The sequence below is a fragment of the Bufo gargarizans genome, chromosome 2 (assembly GCF_014858855.1).
Source record: "Bufo gargarizans isolate SCDJY-AF-19 chromosome 2, ASM1485885v1, whole genome shotgun sequence".
NCBI classification, from domain to species: domain Eukaryota; kingdom Metazoa; phylum Chordata; class Amphibia; order Anura; family Bufonidae; genus Bufo; species Bufo gargarizans.
Genome location: NC_058081.1, coordinates 681,989,233 through 682,013,521, shown reverse-complemented (window position 1 = coordinate 682,013,521; position 24,289 = coordinate 681,989,233). Strand labels below are relative to the sequence as shown.

Genomic DNA, 24,289 nt, shown 5'->3' with positions numbered 1-24,289 from the left:
GGATGAAATTTAATAAAATCTCGTCCACATTACTATTGCTATTAACCTGCCTCGTGTGAGCATACCATTCGTCCTTCGCGCGTAAGATCACAATATTTTGTGCCTGGTGAAAAAGAAGCCGCTTTGCAGAATTCAAGCTAGCAGAAAAAGTTCTGTGCGGACCCTGAACAAGCAGGGAGAGTTCAGCTCTGAAGCCTGCAGAATTGTGAGCGCAGCCGACTACATATTGAGTGAATCAGTGCACAGGATGATGCAACGCGCTGGAGCTGCAGCAATTTGGGTAAAATGTTTGTGATGGAGCAACGGCAAAAGCAATTATCACCGATGGGGCTGGCTAAAGAGTTTTGGGCTCCATGGACGCCACACAGACAGGAAAAAAAATAAAAAACGAAAACACAGACGAAATTGACATGGAAATGTCAATTAGGCCTTACCTGCCCTTTAAATGGTTAATGAACAGATGTGTCGGAGATTTTTGAGATTTACTGAAAATGATGCTTTGCCAGAAAGGATCGTGGGTGGGGGGGGGGGGGGGGGAATGATATCAGCTCCGCGGCGGCCTCATTATCCCTCCGCCAGCATCTGCCGGAAATCTTATTATCAGCAATGGGCTGTAATAGGCACTGACCTGGATAGCCGGTGCTGGCCCTAATGAGGGGGGGGGGGGGCTTCATTTTTAATGCATGAGCTGCGGTCACTCTCTCCACTCACAGGTTACAGCTCGCGGGAGGTATGAGGACGCCGCTTCCGCATTAGCTCCGGGTCTCCTGGCTATATATGAATATTAATGGGGGGGGGGGGGGGGAGCGCATTTTAAGAGCTGGAGGAATACTTCTAAGAGCTGGATAAATAGACGCTGGCCCTTCCAGTAATGCCGAGTTCCTGAGCTGCAGACCAGTAGGTTGGGGGAAGGGTCCGACGAAAGCTCAAACTACTGGGACCCCGGCGGATCGCCAGAGCGAGGGTCCAAGGCTGGCGCATGTCCACTTCTGCTCCACCGTCCCATAGAGCAGAGTGCGCTCCACTAAGAGGAGCACAGGACCCCCAGCGATCAGACCTCCACTGATCAGACTTCTCCTGGAGATGTGTCGTTCATAGGACAACCCCTTTAAATTATTTGCGACCCCTGAGGTAATAGTGGGGCACGCTCATCAGCTGATCCTGCTCCCTACGCAGCTGAACTCCGATCTCGGTCACTTTAACCCCTCAGATGCTGTGGTCGATAGACCCGTGGCATCTGAGCAGTTAGAGGGCCGCCCTTCAACCGGCGCCCCCCCCCCCCCCCCCACAGCGAAATTCCGGCGCTCGGATGGGTTGTTATGGCAACCAGGGGCCTTGTGAAAGCTCCCAGGCTGTCCCAGCGAGCTGCCTGGAAAGGGCTAGTGAAAATCCCATAGACTGCAAGTATTCCATTACAGTCTATGGGACAAGAGATCAGAAGATCACATGTACAAGTTGCCTAAGGGGACTTTCACATTTGCGGCAGAGTGATCCGGCAAGCAATTCCGTCGCCATAACTGCCTGCCGGATGCGAAAATCTGCATGCAAACGGACAGAATCTTGCATTGCAAGAATGGATCTCTCTCTCCATGTCATAAGGAGAAACTGATCTGTTATATATTTTTTTTTTTATACATTTTTACCAGCGGATCCGGCATTTCCAGGTGTAAATGCTAGTAAACTAGCCGGGGCTGGCGTCCCCAAAAAAAAAAAAAAAGGGTACAAATATAAAAATAGTCTCATGGGCCCCGGTGCAAGAGTTCAGCTTGGGCCCCTCTTTCCTCGGAGCTTTGTGGCTGGGGGCAGGGAAGCACATAGCCTACCTGCTGCCCGAGGCAAAAATAGAAACACCCCCCCCCGCTCCCATGCCAAATTTTTGACTTAACCCCTTCCCTCCAGCCAGAGGTGTAACTTGACCAGCATGCACTTTCTATAGTACTGGTGTCTTCGGGCCCCCTCAGGCTCCTGGGCCCGGTGGTGACTTCTACCTCTGAACCCCTTTAGCTTCGTCCCTGATCGCGAGTCCCTTAGTAGACGCGTCCCTGAATCAACCTGTACAAGGTCCAGGTAGACAAGAACGTTGCCATTCACTGACAGCGAGCGGTGATCTTGAAAATGGTGATGAATTAAAACACTTTGGTCCACGTTTGTTGTGCCTGAAGAGGCGGCAAATGCTCACTGTGCGAAATATTAGCAGCTCTCCTCCAGATCTGAAAAGCGCAGTTGCTCCTTAGCCTTCAGTCGCACCCCCCATAAGATGGCCATACACTCTACACCAGGGATGCTGGTGAAACTACAACTCCCAGCATGCCCTAATAGCTGTAGGCCGCAGGTTGGGCATCCTTGCTCTACACAAACGTCAAACCAACCTGCCGATTTTAAAAAGGACGTCCAACCATCTGATGTGTATGGGGGGGCCCTGAGTCTCCTTGGATGGCAGAAGGATCGTGCCGCTGGATTCCAACATGGCCGACTCTTCTCCCCGGCGGTGCCTGGCACTGGCTCATCTCCTTCCCTATAGAAGCACACGCATGCTCAGGCGAGCCCGGTCTGCATGTATACATGGGAGTCGAGTGTTTACACCTGCATGAAAAACATACAACCAGCTTACGGTCGTGTGCATCAGGGATTTATCCGTTTTGCTCTCCGCAAATTACGGATCCTCAAAATACGGACGTGGTATGTGTTGCATGCACATTTTTTACAGACCCATTGACTTCAATGGGTCTGCATTTTGAGGACAAGTGTAGGAAAAGTTCTATCCACTTGCGGAAAGGACATATGAATGCGTACGTACAAATAAAATGCAGACTTCACACAGATCGTATCTGTGTTTCGGATCCGCGATTTTCGGACCGGGAAAAAAAAAAAAAAAAAAAAGTACAGTTGTGTGCATGAAGATTAAAGGGGTTGTCTTCTTTTGAAAAAACAGTGCTGCCCCTGTCGGCAGTCTGTGTGCGTTACTACGGGTCTGTCCCAATGACTCCAGTGGAGCTGGGCTGCAATACCAGACATGGACAGGTGTGGCGCTGTTTTTAGGAAGAAAACAGCTATGTGGTTCTAATTCTGGACAACCCCTTTAATTCAGTCCAATCAGATGATCGGGGGAGGTGTGGGGGGCTCTTGGTTACCCCTCGATCCCACGTAAGACAGGTCACTATATAGAAGTCCCTGAGGAAGGGGGGGGGGGGGGGGAGCGCTAAATGCACCGTTTGTCGTCCGTGATCCGTGTTTCCAGTCCGTGAAAAAAATATGACCTATTTTTTTTCACGGACAACGGTTCGCGGACCCATTCAAGTCAATGGGTCCGTGAAAAAACACGGATGCACACAAGATTATCATCCGCGTCTGTGATCAGTGTCCTTTTTTTTCCTATTATTTGCAAGGCAAACTTGACAGATTTTTTTTCACTTTCCTTCATGTCTGGTGATCCTCCAAAAATCAAGGAAGACACATGGAAACAAAAACGGATCACGGAACAACAGAACCCCGTTTTGCGGACCGTGAAAAAATACTGTCGTGTGCATGAGGCCTTATGCTGAGCCTTCCTGCCCGACCTCAGCTGGACTGACGGAAGGCAGTCAGTACAATTCAGCACAGCCGGGGTCGGGCAGGAACGCTCAATATTTAAAAAGGCACATTTACATGATCGTAGTGTTTTTGCGGAGCCGCAAAACACAGTTACCCGCCATGCGCGTTCCACAATTTGCTGACCGCACATAGCCGCAACTGTAACAGTAAATGCCTATTCTTGTCGGTGATGGGGGAGGGGGGGCTAGGATGGGACATGCTCTAGCTTTTCCGTGGAACCGCGTGCTGTCTGCCTCTTTTGCGGCCCCATTGAAATGAACGTGTCCGCGTGCATGCCGCAAAGCGGACTGTTCATATGGCCTTCTGAATGGGCCCCAATGCCGTGAGTTTCTTACACAGGACATGTTCTATATATTTTTGCTGGGCCGCAGAACAGAACTACGGATGCGCACAACACGCGGTGTGCTGACCGCATCTTTTGCGGCCCCATTGAAATGAGGATGGGTCATCAGTATTTTAACCTGGAATGGGTCTGTGTGGAAACTGATGGCAGAGACCGCGGCGCAGGATGTGCAGCACATTTTGTCTCCGAAATTCCTCTATGTAAATCTACCCTAAGGGCCCCCGTCTCACAATGTTTTTTGTCGCGGCTTTTCACGCGTTTTCTGCTCCAAAAATCGAATCTAAAAAGCCTCCTATTCACTTCTATGGGGCCAGGGCTGCGCAAAGAAAACCGCTGAATATAGAACATTCTGCCATTTTCACGCAACGCAGAACCGAGGCGTGAAAAACAATGCTCATCTACACAGACAAAAAAAAAAAAAAAAAAAAAAAACGCAAAAAAGCGGAAGCATTGCGGATCTGAAATCCTCAGCATGTCAATTTATACAGCGGATTTCTCCTTCTCAATGGAGAGGGTCGGATCTGCTGGCTTCTCAGCAAAAAAAACGTGTAATACGTGAGCGTCTGCCGCGCTTTTCCTGTGCGTTCTTTGCGGTGCAAGTGCAGAAAAAACCACAGCAGCTTTTCTGCTGGATCTTCGGTCACTTGTGAACCCGGCCTTAGGGGACAGCCACACGTACTGGTGTACTGAAGTGTTTTCTTAAAACCAAAAATGAGAGAGGATTAGAAAAAAGGGAAGACCGTGCGCCCTTAATACCTTCCCTCCTGAGCCACACCCGACTGGCTGTAAAACCTGCACGTGCGGAATAATGACATCCGATAATGACGGCCAATTCGTGATAAATTGCTTCATTCCGGATGACACATCGTCAGTTATCACAACTAACGCGCTTCTATCAGCTTCAGGCTCCGAGGACGGCGACGGGATCCCTGCTGCTGGTTTACTATGCTGCACATAGGCCTTAATAGGACTAAACCGTGCGCCGCCATCATATGTATAGCATCAGATTTCATATCCGCACACAGTAGCTGCTACTGACTCCAGTCCAGAATTCACAGAAAAAGGTGTACATACATTACTTATCCTGAGTCACATCCTGTTCTGCTGGTGCAGTCACTGTGTACATACATTACATTATTTATCCTGTACTGATCCTGAGTTACATCCTGTATTATACTCCAGAGCTGCACTCACTATTCTGCTGGTGCAGTCACTGTGTACATACATTACATTATTTATCCTGTACTGATCCTGAGTTACATCCTGTATTATACTCCAGAGCTGCACTCACTATTCTGCTGGTGCAGTCACTGTGTACATACATTACATTATTTATCCTGTACTGATCCTGAGTTACATCCTGTATTATACTCCAGAGCTGCACTCACTATTCTGCTGGTGGAGTCACTGTGTACATACATTACTTATCCTGTACTGATCCTGAGTTACATCCTGTATTATACTCCAGAGCTGCACTCACTATTCTGCTGGTGGAATCACTGTGTACATACATTACATAACTTATCCTGTACTGATCCTGAGTTACATCCTGTATTATACTCCAGAGCTGCACTCACTATTCTGCTGGTGCAGTCACTGTGTACATACATTACTTATCCTGTACTGATCCTGAGTTACATCCTGTATTATACTCCAGAGCTGCACTCACTATTCTGCTGGTGCAGTCACTGTGTACATACATTATTTATCCTGTACTGATCCTGAGTTACATCCTGTATTATACTGCAGAGCTGCACTCACTATTCTGCTAAACTGATCTGTGAGTGTTATTTTTCTGCCTCTAGGGGGGGGGGTCAGAGAATATTACCATTCACCGATAGCAACAGAGAGGAAAAAATGAAGGGAGTGACTAATTGGGGGGGGGGGGGGGTTAAAATTCAGGAGCCTCTATTGCCATAATTGGCAAAAAAAAGTTGCACGATGCTTGTTGGTAAAGCTGGTGGGTTCTCAGCGGTTTCTGACCAGGTTAACGCTAAGGGTAGGTTCACATGGAGGTGGTCTGGTGGCAAATTTCTGTGCAGGCTTTTCAGTCAAAGCAAGAAGTGGATCCAACAGGCAGGAGAAGTAACGTCCTCCATACTCCCACTTCCCATTATACTCCCACTTCCCATTATACTCCCACTTCCCATTATACTCCCACTTCCCATTATACTCCCACTTCCCATTATACTCCCACTTCCCATTATACTCCCACTTCCCATTATACTCCCACTTCCCATTATACTCCCACTTCCCATTATACTCCCACTTCCCATTATACTCCCACTTCCCATTATACTCCCACTTCCCATTATACTCCCACTTCCCATTATACTCCCACTTCCCGCTTTGGTTGAAAAACCTGAAGGGGAATTTGCCAGAGAACCTGCTCCAAAAATCTCAGTGTGAACCTCCCCTTCGTCCTGAGAAGTTGCTCCACTTTCCCCACCACGCCTGCACTGGAGAAAGTTTTCAAAAAGTTTTGGCACAGATAAGCAGGAAAAGTCATGAAGCCCTCGGTACAACTTTTTGAAGCCAGAATTCTGGAGTGCAGGGCTTCATAAATTCTTCGGCGCTAGGTTCACATCTGTGGTACGGTATTCCGGTAGTGTGTTCCAGCGCAAAGAGCAGAACACCGGCATTATATTACTGTATCCGGCGACAACAGGATTTATCTGCTTCCTGGCATAAACACCGGCTTTCTGCAGGAAACCTGACCCCCCCGACTATACCGCATACAGGAACTCGGGTAGTCTGCTCCTCTAGACTAGCGGGATACCGTTCCGCAGAGGTCACTTTCTAGCCTTAGAAAGCTGCACGGCCGCCCCCTCCGCAGCCGTTATATCAGGGAGGCGCCATCAGCAAAGCGTGTGCCCCAGACTTCAACCGTCTGCCCTCGGGCGGCACTAATGCGGACCTTATGATCTGGTGCGCCAACAGAGAGAACGTCAGGACCTCAGAACGCGTGGAGGAAACTGGGAATCTCGTCGGGCAGGACTCGGGGGACATCTGGCAGCCGCTGGTGATGGAGAACGTAGATCCTCTCACTGCCGAGCTCAGGGAATCGCAGGTGGAGACGGGATACAGCTGGCAAGGCAACGCCGCTATTCCACAGGGGCAAGGCCGCGCCCGGCGAAGAGCTTCCCGCAGCGCCAGACTTCACCGTGATGATGCTGGGGACTGCCGGACCGCCACTGATAATAATGGGATCCAACAGGGGTCTAGACGCTTTCCGGCATAAAAGCCAGTGGGGTTTTTTTTGCGCGGCCGACAGTCGGATTTCTTAACGCTAATGTGAACGTAGCGTAACCTGGAAAGTTCAGCCCCCGAGTCGCCCTCTTAATGGAACACTCCATGCCGAACGGATACATTGTGTTATGACCAATGCAGGGCCTGGGGGGGGTGGAGTGTGACACAGATTCATCACGCCATGCCCAAGGCAAGCAACTGGTCTCGGAGTGTCCCTTTAATTCAACCGTTTCAGGGTCCCGTCCAGCAGGTGGGCGACAACCGCAAAAGCAGCCATCACTGAGCTTCCAGTGGTTGTCACCATGTCATATAGCCCCTGCATGGTATCGAAATCTGCACACAACCGAAGCGACACGGGGCGGCGCCTCCTCACTAGTGCACGCGCACCCGGCAGACTGCCGCGACTGCTTTCTCACAAGTCCGGAATAGAACGCTCGTGAAACAGGAGGATCAGGATGAGCACAGCTATAGCACCTAGTGCACTATATATCCCAGCTTGTGCTGATCCATACACTGTAGGGGGTCTCAGGGTATAACTAGCACACGGACAGAAGCAGCCAGGGAGGTGCACTACATGTCCCAGCCTATCATACCCTGGTCGGGGCGCCCCCTTCGTGGGCTGATAACGGCGACACGGTACAGCGCACGTTGCTTCTGTATAAACAGCGTCTCTCTGTTGTCACTAAACAGGCGACGGTGAGTCATAGCGAGAGGCGGCTAAGATTAAGACCGACGACCAACAGCTTCCAGACGTCTCAAGGTGCAGCTCGCCGTTTCTAACCTGCTGCCGTCGAGACCCCCTACCCCTGAGGCCCCTCCCATCTCGGCTCAATGCATTTTATAATTATGTTGTAACGAAAATCGGTTCGTCGTGTACTAAGCTTCTGCTTATACACAGGCGACCTAAACAATCAGCGCTGCAGTGTAAAGCATGGGGGATGCAGGCTGCCGCAGCTTCGGCGGCACAGGAGGTGGATTTCCGACTCAATTCAACACCCACCATATAACCAAACAGTCCCGAGACCTGCTAACTGGTGCAGAGGAGAAGTGGGGGGGCTCCTCATGGCAACCAATCAGGTCGCAGCTCTGAAATAACGGCGAGTGAAATCCGATTGGCTGCCACGGGAAAATCCTCTATGTTTAGTCTGTGCGCTAGTTTGGAGACTTTTTTTCCTTCCAAAATCGCTGCTTGCTGTCAGTGAATGCAAACATTCACTGTTTATAGCCAGAATCTAAAACCCCCCTTCAGAGACAAATGCACTTGCACCCAGGCCAGGCCATCTATTGGGAGCCCGGCTCGATTTACACAACCGTTCCCGGTCCAAAAAAAATAAAAATAAATAAAAAACAGCCCAAGTGTCGGCCGCATCTCCACTGACCCGAAGTGACTGCGACCTAGCGATTTCCGATACCGTCAGTAACTATCTGGTCGGGGGTCCGTTGTACTGTGCTGTTCGGGTCAGGGAAGCTGCGGTCTTGTTTCCCGGACCGAGTCAGGTGAATCAGGCCTTAGCACACGGAAGCAGCGCAAATCTCTCTAGTCCTCACCGGTTGTTACAATGTATCAGCGCAGCCAAAACACATCAGTCTGAGGTTTGCCTAGACTGGATTTAAAGGAATTGTTCACCTGCTTCCCAGTGCCGGTTCTCCGCTCTTCCATATTGACGCCGTCACAGCCAATCGCTACCCCCGGCAGTGACCTGCATCCCTTCACATGATACAAGGAGAGCAGGTCACTGCTGCAGCCAACGATTGGCTGCAGCGGTGTCAAAACGGAAGTTAACATCTTTGGAGTGCAGCGGAGCTAGCGCTAGGAAGCAAGTAAGTATGTCCTTCGCAGGTCTGCTAACCCCCCCCCCCCTCCCTCCCCAAAGAGTGCACCCCTTTTAATTGTAAAAAATAAATAAAAACCTCAGTGGTGAGAGGTATTAGGTTAGGATGGATTTTTCACGCGATGACAGCAAGCAGAGATCTTCAAATAATAATTTTTTAAATGTGACAAATTGAAACAATGAACACTGGAGAAGTTGCACAAGAATGAAATCAGCTGCTGACGCCCAGTGTGTTTGCTCTGTGTGGGCACGCCCCCCCCCCCCCCCCTATCTGCGCCGATCGCAGACATCAGAATAGATTCTTCTTCCCAAGGCTAATATTTACCAGAGGCTCGCCCCGGAACAAGGATATGCTATAAGGTGAGAAATGTCTCTAAAACAAAGACAAAATGCAGAACACAAAGCGATCTGCGTCAGCCTGCAGTCGCCACGTGATTGGCAGATAGGGCTCCCGGGGGCCCGGCTGTGCCAGCGCCATAGAAACTTCTTTCATCTCGGATGCCCCTTGAGGATTAGCTGATCTGCAAGCACAAGCGGGGTCAGGCGTGGTACGAAATCTACGGCGAAACAGCCGCGGTCAGGTGAGCGGAGGCTCGGAGCTGCCGATCGGCTGAGAAGACGGAGGCGCTCATAGCTTTTCCTAGTCCGACACATCGGTCACATGACCTTGGCGCAGCTCAGCTTAGCGCGACCCCGAGCACTTTGTGAGCAGGTCGTGGCCGGTGCCTTCTCAAACAGCTGATCGGCGGGGGTCCTGGGTGCGGGACCCTCACCAAATCCACAGGATAGGTCATTGGCATACAAGTCTCAGAAAGCCCACCTCCCGCAAACAAGCAGTGCATGCTGGGTAAAGTGCAGAATAACGGAGCGAGGCGACGCTGCACGAGACCCAGGCGCGATCGATGGCCCATTCTTATCTACATCAAGAGCAGCCGTGTCTACAAGTTCATCAGCGACACAAGAGACGCCGGCAGACGTCCCAGAGGAGCCGCCAGCAGCCACAGATCCATGCCGAAATCAATGAGCGCCGCTGGGCTAGAAGGAGCAGATTCTCGGACGAGATGTAGCCGAGCCGCAGGTTTCTAGGACCCCGGGGGGGGGGGGGGGGGGGGGACTGGTGTGAATGCATAAAGTACTGGGAGGACACGGTATACTGGACTGCACTTTATTGGTGGGGGGGGGGGGGGGGGACTGGAGGCACGGCAGTGATGTTATTGACATGGGACTGTACGGTGGAGGGGCTGAGGGAGTGATGTTATTGACATGGGACTGTACGGTGGAGGGGCTGAGGGAGTGATGTTATTGACATGGGACTGTACGGTGGAGGGGCTGAGGGAGTGATGTTATTGACATGGGACTGTATGGTGGAGGGGCTGAGGGAGTGATGTTATTGACATGGGACTGTACGGTGGAGGGGCTGAGGGAGTGATGTTATTGACATGGGACTGTACGGTGGAGGGGCTGAGGGAGTGATGTTATTGACATGGGACTGTATGGTGGAGGGGCTGAGGGAGTGATGTTATTGACATGGGACTGTATGGTGGAGGGGCTGAGGGAGTGATGTTATTGACATGGGACTGTATGGTGGAGGGGCTGAGGGAGTGATGTTATTGACATGGGACTGTATGGTGGAGGGGCTGAGGGAGTGATGTTATTGACATGGGACTGTATGGTGGAGGGGCTGAGGGAGTGATGTTATTGACATGGGACTGTATGGTGGAGGGGCTGAGGGAAGTGATGTTATTGACATGGGACTGTATGGTGGAGGGGCTGAGGAGTGATGTATTGACATGGGACTGTATGGTGGAGGGGCTGAGGGAGTGATGTTATGACATGGGACTGTATGGTGGAGGGGCTGAGAGAGTGATGTTATTGACATGGGACTGTATGGTGGAGGGGCTGAGAGAGTGATGTTATTGACATGGACTGTATGGTGGAGGGCTGAGAGAGTGATGTATTGACATGGGACTGTATGGTGGAGGGGCCTGAGAGAGTGATGTATTGACATGGGACTGTATGGTGGAGGGGCTGAGAGAGTGATGTTATTGACATGGGACTGTATGGTGGAGGGGCTGAGAGAGTGAGTTATTGACATGGGACCTGTATGGTGGAGGGGGCTGAGAGAGTGATGTTATTGACATGGGACTGTATGGTGGAGGGGCTGAGAGAGTGATGTTATTGACATGGGACTGTATGGTGGAGGGGCTGAGAGAGTGATGTTATTGACATGGGACTGTATGGTGGAGGGGCTGAGAGAGTGATGTTATTGACATGGGACTGTATGGTGGAGGGGCTGAGAGAGTGATGTTATTGACATGGGACTGTATGGTGGAGGGGCTGAGAGAGTGATGTTATTGACATGGGACTGTATGGTGGAGGGGCTGAGAGAGTGATGTTATTGACATGGGACTGTATGGTGGAGGGGCTGAGAGAGTGATGTTATTGACATGGGACTGTATGGTGGAGGGGCTGAGAGAGTGATGTTATTGACATGGGACTGTATGGTGGAGGGGCTGAGAGAGTGATGTTATTGACATGGGACTGTATGGTGGAGGGGCTGAGAGAGTGATGTTATTGACATGGGACTGTATGGTGGAGGGGCTGAGAGAGTGATGTTATTGACATGGGACTGTATGGTGGAGGGGCTGAGAGAGTGATGTTATTGACATGGGACTGTATGGTGGAGGGGCTGAGAGAGTGATGTTATTGACATGGGACTGTATGGTGGAGGGGCTGAGAGAGTGATGTTATTGACATGGGACTGTATGGTGGAGGGGCTGAGAGAGTGATGTTATTGACATGGGACTGTATGGTGGAGGGGCTGAGAGAGTGATGTTATTGACATGGGACTGTATGGTGGAGGGGCTGAGAGAGTGATGTTATTGACATGGGACTGTATGGTGGAGGGCTGAGAGAGTGATGTTATTGACATGGGACTGTATGGTGGAGGGGCTGAGGGAGTGATGTTATTGACATGGGACTGTATGGTGAGGGGCTGAGGGAGTGATGTTATTGACATGGGACTGTATGGTGGAGGGGCTGAGGGAGTGATGTTATTGACATGGGACTGTATGGTGGAGGGGCTGAGGGAGTGATGTTATTGACATGGGACTGTATGGTGGAGGGGCTGAGGGAGTGATGTTATTGACATGGGACTGTATGGGTTGACAGGAGGGGAGAGGCGTTATCTGGACTACTACAGGTTCACCTGCATTAATACCGCGCGCCCCTGCAGCGTCCCCGCCATAGAAACAGACCTAGGCTCGCACCGCGCTGAATCACAACAGCACAAAATCACAGAAGACAATAGGATGGACCAAGAGACAGAAACTCTCACCATTCTTTTCCCACCACAGCGTGACTCAAAACGCGTCATGGCACAAGTTTCAAGAAGGTTTCCCATAATCCCATGACCACGTACAAACGGCCTCTGGCTTTTCGCATCTTGCCGACACGAGTACAAAAGAAAAAAAAAAGAAAAAAGCAGCTACAATTGGAAGAAGAATCGTTCCGGCCGACTCCTGCGCCTCAGATTTATATAACTTTGATGACTTCCAGAACGAGGCGACATAACCGCAGCCGCCAGCACAGCAGGGGGGTTATGTTACGCCCCGGCGCAGACGCGGGGTAACGACATGGCAAAAGTTTTGTGGTAACAGCCTAAAAACACGTCCAGGGTCGAAACATGCGGTCAGGCGCGGAAAGAGGAAGGCAGTGGGCGTTTCCTTAGCCTGCGCCCTGGCTACAACATGGAGGCGTTTTATGCCTCACACCTCAATGACGCAGACTACTGACTATTGATTGATGGACTCTCAATATCACATTGGTGGGACGCCCCCACCGATCAGCCGCGCACCGCGGACGGAGTCCTGAACCCACTCACTATGGAGCAGGGACTACTCAGTCAGCCGCCAATACAAAGATCCTGGAGAATCCCTTTAAGTGGAAGCAATGCATGCAAACACGCTCCGGAGAACTCCCACCCACAGTACATCTGTGCCGGGAGAACAGAAGCCCAGCTTCACAGGCAGAAAGTGCTAAGACGGGAGCGGACAGTGCGTGGGATCAGCGAGAACGCCAGCAGGAACGCTGCGGATCACAGAACGGGGGCGTGCCCGGCGCTGCACCCAGATATAGGAATACCCTAACAACAAAACGCTTTATGGCTGCATCAGTGGATCACTTTCCAAATTATAGCTTACATTAAAGGGTTTCTACCACTTAGGCGTCACATATTTGGCTGTCAGACACTAGCGATCCGCTAGTGTCTGCTCTGCCCAACCATCCTAATATAATCTCTTTTGGGGCGGTGGTTTGGCTAAAAAAACTACTTTTATTAATATGCAAATGAGCCTCTAGGTGCTATGGGGGCGTCATTAGCACCTAGAGGCTCCGTCTACCTTTAGAAACTGCCGCCCCCAGCGCGTCCCTCCAGCCCGCCCATCTCCTCCTGAATGCGATCCTCGTATGTATTATGCGCATGTGCAGTAAATGTCTGACAGCTTCCCTGTTCAGACATCTCCACTGCGCCTGTTCCTCGGAGCACTATGGCGTCATCGCGCAGGCGCAGTGGAGATGTCTGAGCAAGGAAGCGATCAGACATTCACTGCGCATGCGCAGAATACATACGAGGATCGCATTCAGGAGGAGATGGGCGGGCTGGAGGGACGCGCTCGGCGGCGGCAGTTTCTGAAGGTAGACGGAGCCTCTAGGTGCTAAAGCATAATAATAAAAGTAGTTTTTTTAGCCAAACCACCGCCCCAAAAGCAATTATATTAGGATGGTTGGCCAGAGCAGACACTAGCGGATCGCTAGTGTCTGACAGCCAAATATGTGACGCCAAAGTGGTAGAAACCCTTTAAAGAGCAAGTGTCAGCAGGAGCAACCCTATTAAATAAGGCATATATCACTAAAATGATGAAAGCCTCGTGAAAATCAGTTGTGGCATTCCCGAGAGAGAAAAACAAAACTGTGGAGAAGTCGGGGTTATCATGAAACTCAGCGGATGAGGGTATCCTTCTCTATTTTTACGGACTGTCCCACAACCCCTGAGTTTGCAGCATGGAGGGATTTACAAAGGGGTATGCTGGTATAAAAAAAAAAAAAAAAAAAAAAGTATCAGCCTACACGTGGTACCCTTTGTGTAGGAATGGCGCCAATAGATCCCACACAATTTTTCCCGATGTCCCAATATTTTCGGGGCAGCCTGGGGGGTTAAGTTGGGGTCCCTGCCCTCATATACAGACAGAGCGCAGGTGTAGCCGGTTCGCTCTCGCACACCTCATATCATTTTACCCCATAGCTGGCACGCTCGGAGGGAATGGCGGCCTCTAAAACTAAAAAGGGATTCATCGACGGATAGATTTTTATCAGGGGTATTTAATATTAAGAATAAATCCCTAAGGAGGGAAATAAAGGGGTCTCGATTTATTTAGGCGGTCGCAGGCTGGGTCAGTTCGGGGGGGGGGGGGGAATTGTTAGAAAAATGCATAAACCGCATTAGGGCTTCATAGCGGTTTGGGGACATAACTGCTGCAAACACAGGGGATGAGTGGACAGTACTCGCAGCCCAATAGGATCGGACAGATGGCTCGTCTACAATGCCCATGTCCAGGGTGAGCCCCCAAAAATGTTTTCATTTCAGGGACACTTGTGGGGGTCCGCCGTCTTGTATAGATAGACGGGGGGGCTACAGCAAACTGTGTGTCGTACAGCGCAGTCTGCTGCGCAATTAACTCCAGGACTTTATCGTCCACAAATAAATGAGGAGGGAGAAAGTTTACTGCCGGCATTTTCGGTGATCATGTGATCAGACACCGCTTGTCACGGTCTCTGATCACTGCCCCTACCTCCGGTAGCTGCGGGCAGGGATCTCCTGCACTTTTTTTGTAGCGCTAGCTTGGGCTGAGGTGCCACTGTATAAAGGCGACGCTCCAGCCCAAGAGGCCCCTTATTGACCGCCGTAAAAACATCTATGGGTGGTCACTAAGGGGTTAAAAAAGTGGAAACGTCGTATCTGCCCTTTATACCTCCTCTCCTGATTTTGGATTCAAAAACCTAATAAAGCAGCCCTAGGCCTCTTGCATCCGCCAAAAAAGGATCCGCAAAAAAATACGGATGACATCCGGGTGCATTCTGTTTTTTGAAGAGCGGAACAGCCGGCCCCTGATAGAACAGCACTATCCTTATCCGTTATGCGGATAATAATAGGACAGGTTCTATCTTTGAATGGAACGGAAAAACAGAAATATGGAAACGGAAGGCATACGGAGTACCTTCTATTTTTATTGCAGATCCATTGAAATGAATGGTTCTGCATACTCTCCATATACAATGCAAAAAACGGAACGTAAACGGAGAAAAAGAAACACATTTGTTTACAAGAGGCCGTAATGAGTGGCGGCAGTCTTAGGCCTCGTTTGCGGATCCGGCGCAGAGCAGCCTGCCGTATCCTCTACTTTACTGCCAGTTCCCCATGGACAATGGGGTCCGGCAATAATCACAGTCTCATGCAGAAGGGTCTGCGCGCCCCGTGTGATCGATGGGAGCAAATGGTGACGTCATCACACTGGGAGCGCAGGTCCTTCTGCATCAGGAGATGAACAACTCGTCCATCAGGAGCAAGTGGATGGGGGGCACTAAAGGGGGCATCATCAGTACTGGGTGTCACTAAGAAGGCTATGTGTTATACTGGGGGCATTATCAGTACTGGGTGTCACTAAGAAGGCTATGTGTTATACTGGGGGCACTAATGGGGGCATTATCAGTACTGGGTGTCACTGAGAAGGCTATGTGTTATACTGGGGGCATTATCAGTACTGGGTGTCACTAAGAAGGCTATGTGTTATACTGGGGGCATTATCAGTACTGGGTGTCACTGAGAAGGCTATGTGTTATACTGGGGACACTAATAGGGGCATTGTCAGTACTGGGTGTCACTAAGACTTCTATGTGTTATACTGAGGGCACTAATGGGGGCATTATCAGTACTGGGTGTCACTGAGAAGGCTATGTGTTATACTGGGGGCACTAATAGGGGCATTGTCAGTACTGGGTGTCACTAAGAAGGCTATGTGTTATACTGGGGACACTAAAGGGGGCATTATCAGTACTGGGTGTCACTGAGAAGGCTATGTGTTATACTGAGGGCACTAATAGGGGCATTATCAGTACTGGGTGTCACTAAGAAGGCTATGTGTTATACTGGGGGCACTAATGGGGGCATTATCAGTACTGGGTGTCACTGAGAAGGCTATGTGTTATACTGGGGGCACTAATGGGGCATTATCAGTACTGGGTGTCACTAAGAAGGCTATGTGTTATACTGGGGGCATTATCAGTACTGGGTGTCACTGAGAAGGCTATGTGTTATACTGGGGACACTAAAGGGGGCATTATCAGTACTGGGTGTCACTGAGAAGGCTATGTGTTATACTGGGGGCACTAATAGGGGCATTATCAGTACTGGGTGTCACTAAGAAGGCTATGTGTTATACTGGGGGCACTAATGGGGCATTGTCAGTACTGGGTGTCACTAAGACGGCTATGTGTTATACTGGGGACACTAATAGGGGCATTGTCAGTACTGGGTGTCACTGAGACGGCTATGTGTTATACTGGGAGCACTAATGGGGGCATTATCAGTACTGGGTGTCACTGAGAAGGCTATGTGTTATACTGGGGGCACTAATGAGGGCATTATCAGTACTGGGTGTCACTGAGAAGGCTATGTGTTATACTGGGGGCACTAATGAGGGCATTATCAGTACTGGGTGTCACTAAGAAGGCTATGTGTTATACTGGGGACACTAATAGGGGCATTGTCAGTACTGGGTGTCACTAAGGCGGCCATGTGTTATACTGCGGGCACTAATGGGGGCATTATCAGTACTGGGTGTCACTGAGAAGGCTATGTGTTATACTGGGGGCACTAATGGGGCATTCTTTATACATCGGGAAGGGGGGAATTAGTAATACTGAGGGCACTGCAGGGGTTAGGATGTTTTAAAAAAAAAAAAACATAATGAAATTCATCCGATTGAAAACTGACAGCGCGCCTGTTTTTAATGGCGGTGTTAATGTAACCTTCGCCTTAGGCCTCATGCACACAACCGTTTTTTCGGGTCCGCATTCGAGCCACAGTTTTTGCGGCTCGGGTGCGGACCCATTCACTTCAATGGGGCCGCAGAAGATGCGGACAGCACTCTGTGTGCTGTCCGCATCCGTTGCTCCGTTCCTTGGCTCGCCCAAAAAATATAACGTGTCCTATTCTTGTCCGTTTTGGAGGACAAGAATAGGCATTTCTACAATGGGCCGCCGGTTCCGTAAATTGCCCGTTCCGTTTTTTGCGAACCGCAAAAAACGGAATGGTCGTGTGCATGAGGACTTACTCACAGGCTGCAGTTTCACGGCAACAATCAGCAGGCAGGCCACAGAACGATCCTCGTGGCCATGTGCTCCTCATGGAAAAACACGAGCGACGGGCGGGTTACCAATAATCCCTGAGGCTGAAATCAGATTTCCGAAATAGAACAATTAATGGTTAACCACAAAGACTGCAGCGGCGGGACACGGGGAGGTCAGGGGTCCGCAACCTTCTAACCGACTTTGTGTTCCAGCTCCGCACTGTTTTCAAAGTGTCCGCTTGCTGCCAGTGAATGTGCGAATCCTTACCATGCTCAGAAACGGGAAACCCGCACAGACCAGCAGGACTATTCACAGGGGGGGGGGGGGGGGGGGGGGTAGCGATACAGCGGAGGAGAGCCCCAGCGCCGCGACAACCGCGGGCTCTGCTGCAGTTCTACAGTGGTCACGGTTTTAGCAGAAATCTTCCAGAATTCCGTTCAGACTGTGATTGGCCGAGGGCGATTTGGGACGTCAGCAGGATGCGACGGAGGGAGGATAGCGGAGGGACAATACACAGGATGCGACGGAGGGAGGATAGCGGAGGGACAATACACAGGATGCGACGGAGGGAGGATAGCGGAGGGACAATACACAGGATGCGACGGAGGGAGGATAGCGGAGGGACAATACACAGGATGCGACGGAGGGAGGATAGCGGAGGGACAATACACAGGATGCGACGGAGGGAGGATAGCGGAGGGACAATACACAGGATGCGACGGAGGGAGGATAGCGGAGGGACAATACACAGGATGCGACGGAGGGAGGATAGCGGAGGGACAATACACAGGATGCGACGGAGGGAGGATAGCGGAGGGACAATACACAGGATGCGACGGAGGGAGGATAGCGGAGGGACAATACACAGGATGCGACGGAGGGAGGATAGCGGAGGGACAATACACAGGATGCGACGGAGGGAGGATAGCGGAGGGACAATACACAGGATGCGACGGAGGGAGGATAGCGGAGGGACAATACACAGGATGCGACGGAGGGAGGATAGCGGAGGGACAATACACAGGATGCGACGGAGGGAGGATAGCGGAGGGACAATACACAGGATGCGACGGAGGGAGGATAGCGGAGGGACAATACACAGGATGCGACGGAGGGAGGATAGCGGAGGGACAATACACAGGATGCGACGGAGGGAGGATAGCGGAGGGACAATACACAGGATGCGACGGAGGGAGGATAGCGGAGGGACAATACACAGGATGCGACGGAGGAGGATAGCGGAGGGACAATACACAGGATGCGACGGAGGGAGGATAGCGGAGGGACAATACACAGGATGCGACGGAGGGAGGATAGCGGAGGGACAATACACAGGATGCGACGGAGGGAGGATAGCGGAGGGACAATACACAGGATGCGACGGAGGGAGGATAGCGGAGGGACAATACACAGGATGCGACGGAGGGAGGATAGCGGAGGGACAATACACAGGATGCGACGGAGGGAGGATAGCGGAGGGACAATACACAGGATGCGACGGAGGGAGGATAGCGGAGGGACAATACACAGGATGCGACGGAGGGAGGATAGCGGAGGGACAATACACAGGATGCGACGGAGGGAGGATAGCGGAGGGACAATACACAGGATGCGACGGAGGGAGGATAGCGGAGGGACAATACACAGGATGCGACGGAGGGAGGATAGCGGAGGGACAATACACAGGATGCGACGGAGGGAGGATAGCGGAGGGACAATACACAGGATGCGACGGAGGGAGGATAGCGGAGGGACAATACACAGGATGCGACGGAGGGAGGATAGCGGAGGGACAATACACAGGATGCGACGGAGGGAGGATAGCGGAGGGACAATACACAGGATGCGACGGAGGGAGGATAGCGGAGGGACAATACACAGGATGCGACGGAGGGAGGATAGCGGAGGGACAATACACAGGATGCGACGGAGGGAGGATAGCGGAGGGACAATACACAGGATGCGACGGAGGGAGGATAGCGGAGGGACAATACACAGGATGCGACGGAGGGAGGATAGCGGAGGGACAATACACAGGATGCGACGGAGGGAGGATAGCGGAGGGACAATACACAGGATGCGACGGAGGGAGGATAGCGGAGGGACAATACACAGGATGCGACGGAGGGAGGATAGCGGAGGGACAATACACAGGATGCGACGGAGGGAGGATAGCGGAGGGACAATACACAGGATGCGACGGAGGGAGGATAGCGGAGGGACAATACACAGGATGCGACGGAGGGAGGATAGCGGAGGGACAATACACAGGATGCGACGGAGGGAGGATAGCGGAGGGACAATACACAGGATGCGACGGAGGGAGGATAGCGGAGGGACAATACACAGGATGCGACGGAGGGAGGATAGCGGAGAGACAATACACAGGATGCGACGGAGGGAGGATAGCGGAGAGACAATACACAGGATGGAGGGAGGGAGGATAGCGGAGGGACAATACACAGGATGGAGGGAGGATAGCGGAGAGACAATACACAGGATGGAGGGAGGATAGCGGAGAGACAATACACAGGATGCGACGGAGGGAGGATAACGGAGAGACAATACACAGGATGCGACGGAGGGAGGATAGCGGAGAGACAATACACAGGATGCGACGGAGGGAGGATAGCGGAGAGACAATACACAGGATGCGACGGAGGGAGGATAGCGGAGAGACAATACACAGGATGGAGGGAGGATAGCGGAGAGACAATACACAGGATGGAGGGAGGATAGCGGAGAGACAATACACAGGATGGAGGGAGGATAGCGGAGAGACAATACACAGGATGCGACGGAGGGAGGATAGCGGAGAGACAATACACAGGATGGAGGGAGGATAGCGGAGAGACAATACACAGGATGGAGGGAGGGAGGATAGCGGAGGGACAATACACAGGATGGAGGGAGGGAGGATAGCGGAGGGACAATACACAGGATGCGACGGAGGGAGGATAGAGACACCATACACAGGATGTGGCAGCACAGAAAACTATCCTCTGATTATACAGGTAGAGGTGACTGCCAGGGGCTCTGGAAAGCTGGGTGGGTAGCCTAGGGAAAATTCTACTGGCGGCCATAACGGTTATCACCAGGGCTGTGGAGTCGGAGTCGGAGTCGAGGAGTCGGAGTCAATTTTGGGTACCTGGAGTCGGAGTCGGCAAAAAATGAACCGACTCCGACTCCTACTAAATTTAAATTGGAATAAAAAAATAAAAAAGCAAGTTTAAATGTCCGAATTCATAAACAGTTATAATTAATGACTTCTCTACTGTAAGAATAAAGGCCAATGCATGCAGTGCCTCACGTAACCGCAAAACAAACGCGTTCAGTGATGTGAAGAAGCTTTTCATATGCTTCACTATATGGTACGCAATGCACAATTAGGAGTGGCAATACATATACTTTGCATTGTGTTGTGTTCTGATGTTACAGGGAACACAATGCCCATGGTTTACCGAGCCTCTCACTGATAAGGGATTAAGTAAATATGTGTTTTGCAGGACTAGAGACACTTGTATAAGTGAAGGGAATGGAGGGTCAATAGTTCAAGACTGAAGCTGTAAACCATGGATGTCAAACTCATGGCCCTCCAGATGTTGCAAAACTACAACTCCTATCATTCCCTGATAGCTGTAGTATGCCCAGGCATGATGGGAGTTGTAGTTTTGCAACAGCTGGAGGGCCACGAGTTTGACATCCCTGCTGTAAACCATTGGAAAAACTGCTGTCATTCAGCTAAGGCTATAAAACGTGTAAACTCAGAATGTTGTCTTAAACTTTAAACATGACTATGGGATTCTTCTAGGGAAATCATGTTTTAAAATAAATGTCCCTTCTTGGATCCTCCCACTGCCCTGTCTTCAGCAGAAGATCAGCACACAAAGGAGAAGGCAGCAGCTTCTGCCCAACTACCTCTCTGTGCTAGAAGAGCTTAGAAGAACTTCTTTCTTTCCTTCAAGGAATGTATAAAATACATTTGCATATTAAATACAGAGGAGTCGGAGTCGGAGGTACAAAGAACTGAGGAGTCGGAGTCGGAGCATTTATCTACCGACTCCACAGCCCTGGTTATCACACCGTTTCTCCAAAGAAGGTGTAATTACACATCCTGACAGCAGAGGACGCTTCGGGGGTTCAGGGGCCCCGGGTGTGTTCTGAGGGGCTCCAGAGCTCATTACTGGGACATAGCAGCAAAGTATACAGTGAGGAGGGCCGCTGCACAGAGGATCAGTCAACAGCAGTTATTGTTTCAGGGGGGACAGTGGGGAAGTACAATCTACACAGACGGCACTTTTTTTTTGGGGGGGCGTGCACTTCACACATCAATATCAGGGTCAGTCTACAAAGGGTCTTGGGGGGTATCAGCGGTAAACAACTACATGATGATGTTTGGGGGGGGGGGGCAGTTTAGTGGCCAAAGGATCCCACACACAAGGGGGGGGGGGGGTTCACCGCACACACGGAGGGGGTCCCCATATCCACCAGTATAGACTGGGCTCTGCACACACAGGGGTCCCCATATCCACCAGTATAGACTGGGCTCTACACACACAGGGGGTCCCCCTATCCACCAGTATAGACTGGGCTCTGCACACACAGGGGGTCCCCCCTATCCACCAGTATAGACTGGGCTCTGCACACACAGGGGGTCCCCCCTATCCACCAGTATAGACTGGGCTCTGCACACACAGGGGGGTCCCCCTATCCACCAGTATAGACTGGGCTCTGCACACACAGGGGGGTCCCCCTATCCACCAGTATAGACTGGGCTCTGCACACACAGGGGGGTCCCCCTATCCACCAGTATAGACTGGGCTCTGCACACACAGGGGGGTCCCCCTATCCACCAGTATAGACTGGGCTCTGCACACACAGGGGGGTCCCCCTATCCACCAGTATAGACTGGGCTCTACACACACAGGGGGTCCCCCTATCCACCAGTATAGACTGGGCTCTGCACACACAGGGGGTCCCCCCTATCCACCAGTATAGACTGGGCTCTGCACACACAGGGGGGTCCCCCTATCCACCAGTATAGACTGGGCTCTGCACACACAGGGGGGTCCCCCTATCCACCAGTATAGACTGGGCTCTACACACACAGGGGGTCCCCCTATCCACCAGTATAGACTGGGCTCTGCACACACAGGGGGTCCCCCCTATCCACCAGTATAGACTGGGCTCTGTACACACAGGGGTCCCCCATATCTACCAGTATAGACTGGGCTCTGCACACACAGGGGGGTCCCCCATATCCACCAGTATAGACTGGGCTCTGTACACACAGGGGGGTCCCCCATATCCACCAGTATAGACTGGGCTCTGTACACACAGGGGGGTCCCCCATATCCACCAGTATAGACTGGGCTCTGTACACACAGGGGGGTCCCCCATATCCACCAGTATAGACTGGGCTCTGCACACACAGGGGTCCCCATATCCACCAGTATAGACTGGGCTCTGCACACACAGGGGGGTCCCCCCCTATCCACCAGTATAGACTGGGCTCTGCACACACAGGGGGGTCCCCCCTATCCACCAGTATAGACTGGGCTCTGCACACACAGGGGGGTCCCCCCTATCCACCAGTATAGACTGGGCTCTGCACACACAGGGGGGTCCCCCCTATCCACCAGTATAGACTGGGCTCTGCACACACAGGGGTCCCCCATATCCACCAGTATAGACTGGGCTCTGCACACACAGGGGGGTCCCCCCATATCCAGTATAGACTGGGCTCTGCACACACAGGGGGTCCCCCTATCCACCAGTATAGACTGGGCTCTGCACACACAGGGGTCCCCCATATCCACCAGTATAGACTGGGCTCTGCACACACAGGGGGGTACCCCCCTATCCACCAGTATAGACTTGGCTCTGCACACACAGGGGGTCCCCCTATCCACCAGTATAGACTGGGCTCTGTACACACAGGGGTCCCCCCTATCCACCAGTATAGACTGGGCTCTGCACACACGGATATGACGGACACGCTGCCCCTCCCTCCGCTGAGAACCGTTATGTAGATCCCGTTACCTCAGGCATCAGCCGCCAGCACCGACCTCCGGGAGCCCCGGGCTTCTGTCTCCCCCCAATCCCAGCCGCCGGGAAGGGGTGCTGCCCCGGTCACGTGTCCCTGCTCGGGGTCGCCTATGGGAGGAGCGAAGGGGGATTCCTGGCACATGTGCTGCGCCCCCTATACCACGTGACGAATGCTGCTGTCTCCTCCCGCCCCTCCCCTCTTCTCAACCATGTGATCAGGCGCCTCCCAATGAGGGCGGCATCCCCGGTTGCTATGGTAACACAGTGAGGGTCCCCGGACATGGCAGGTTATAGATAACCGTGCGGCTTCTTAATTTTTTTTTTATTAACCCGTTCATTACTTAGGAGGGGGGCTTATCCTAGCGGCCAGTGACCTGCTCTGGGGTGAAAGCCCTACTTGGCACAAAGCCGGGCACGAAAGAGTGTAGAGTAATGGGCATAGACGGAGGGCTGCTTGGCCCAAAAAGCCTTTTACTATCATCAAAGTGCGCAGACGGCCATGTTTTATTGTGTTTTGCTTTTGATGGGCCAAATTCAGGGTAGGACTGGCCCTCCAGCGGATCCCCCGGGGGGCCCAGGCTCTGATACCATGGTGGGCCCCAAAGGGCCCGGAGAGAAAGAACATTGGGCTGCCTTTGGGGCCAATCACTTGCCCCTAGGGTCTATTTCTTTGAATCAGACTTATTGATGATATGGGGGTTGGGCCCCGGCCCCCGAGAGTAATTTCCTCTGGTGGGCCCCAGCCCAACGATTAAAAAAAAAAAAAGGACAGACTCGCTCGATGTATATTGAGGCGTTTTTGCCCATAGAGCAGGTTTAA

The 24,289-nt window shown here is 51.8% G+C and overlaps 1 protein-coding gene across 1 annotated transcript in view; it reads right to left on the bottom strand.

Moving 5' to 3' along the window:
* Positions 1 to 23,632, bottom strand: part of LOC122928965 (beta-1,4-galactosyltransferase 3-like) — a 65,961-nt gene extending 42,329 nt beyond the window's left edge. Inside the window, exon 1 of the mRNA XM_044282318.1 lies at positions 23,464 to 23,632. The gene's annotated coding sequence lies outside the window, so the exon portion shown is untranslated. The remainder of the gene's footprint in view (positions 1 to 23,463) is intronic.
* Between the last annotated feature and the right edge of the window lie 657 nt (positions 23,633 to 24,289).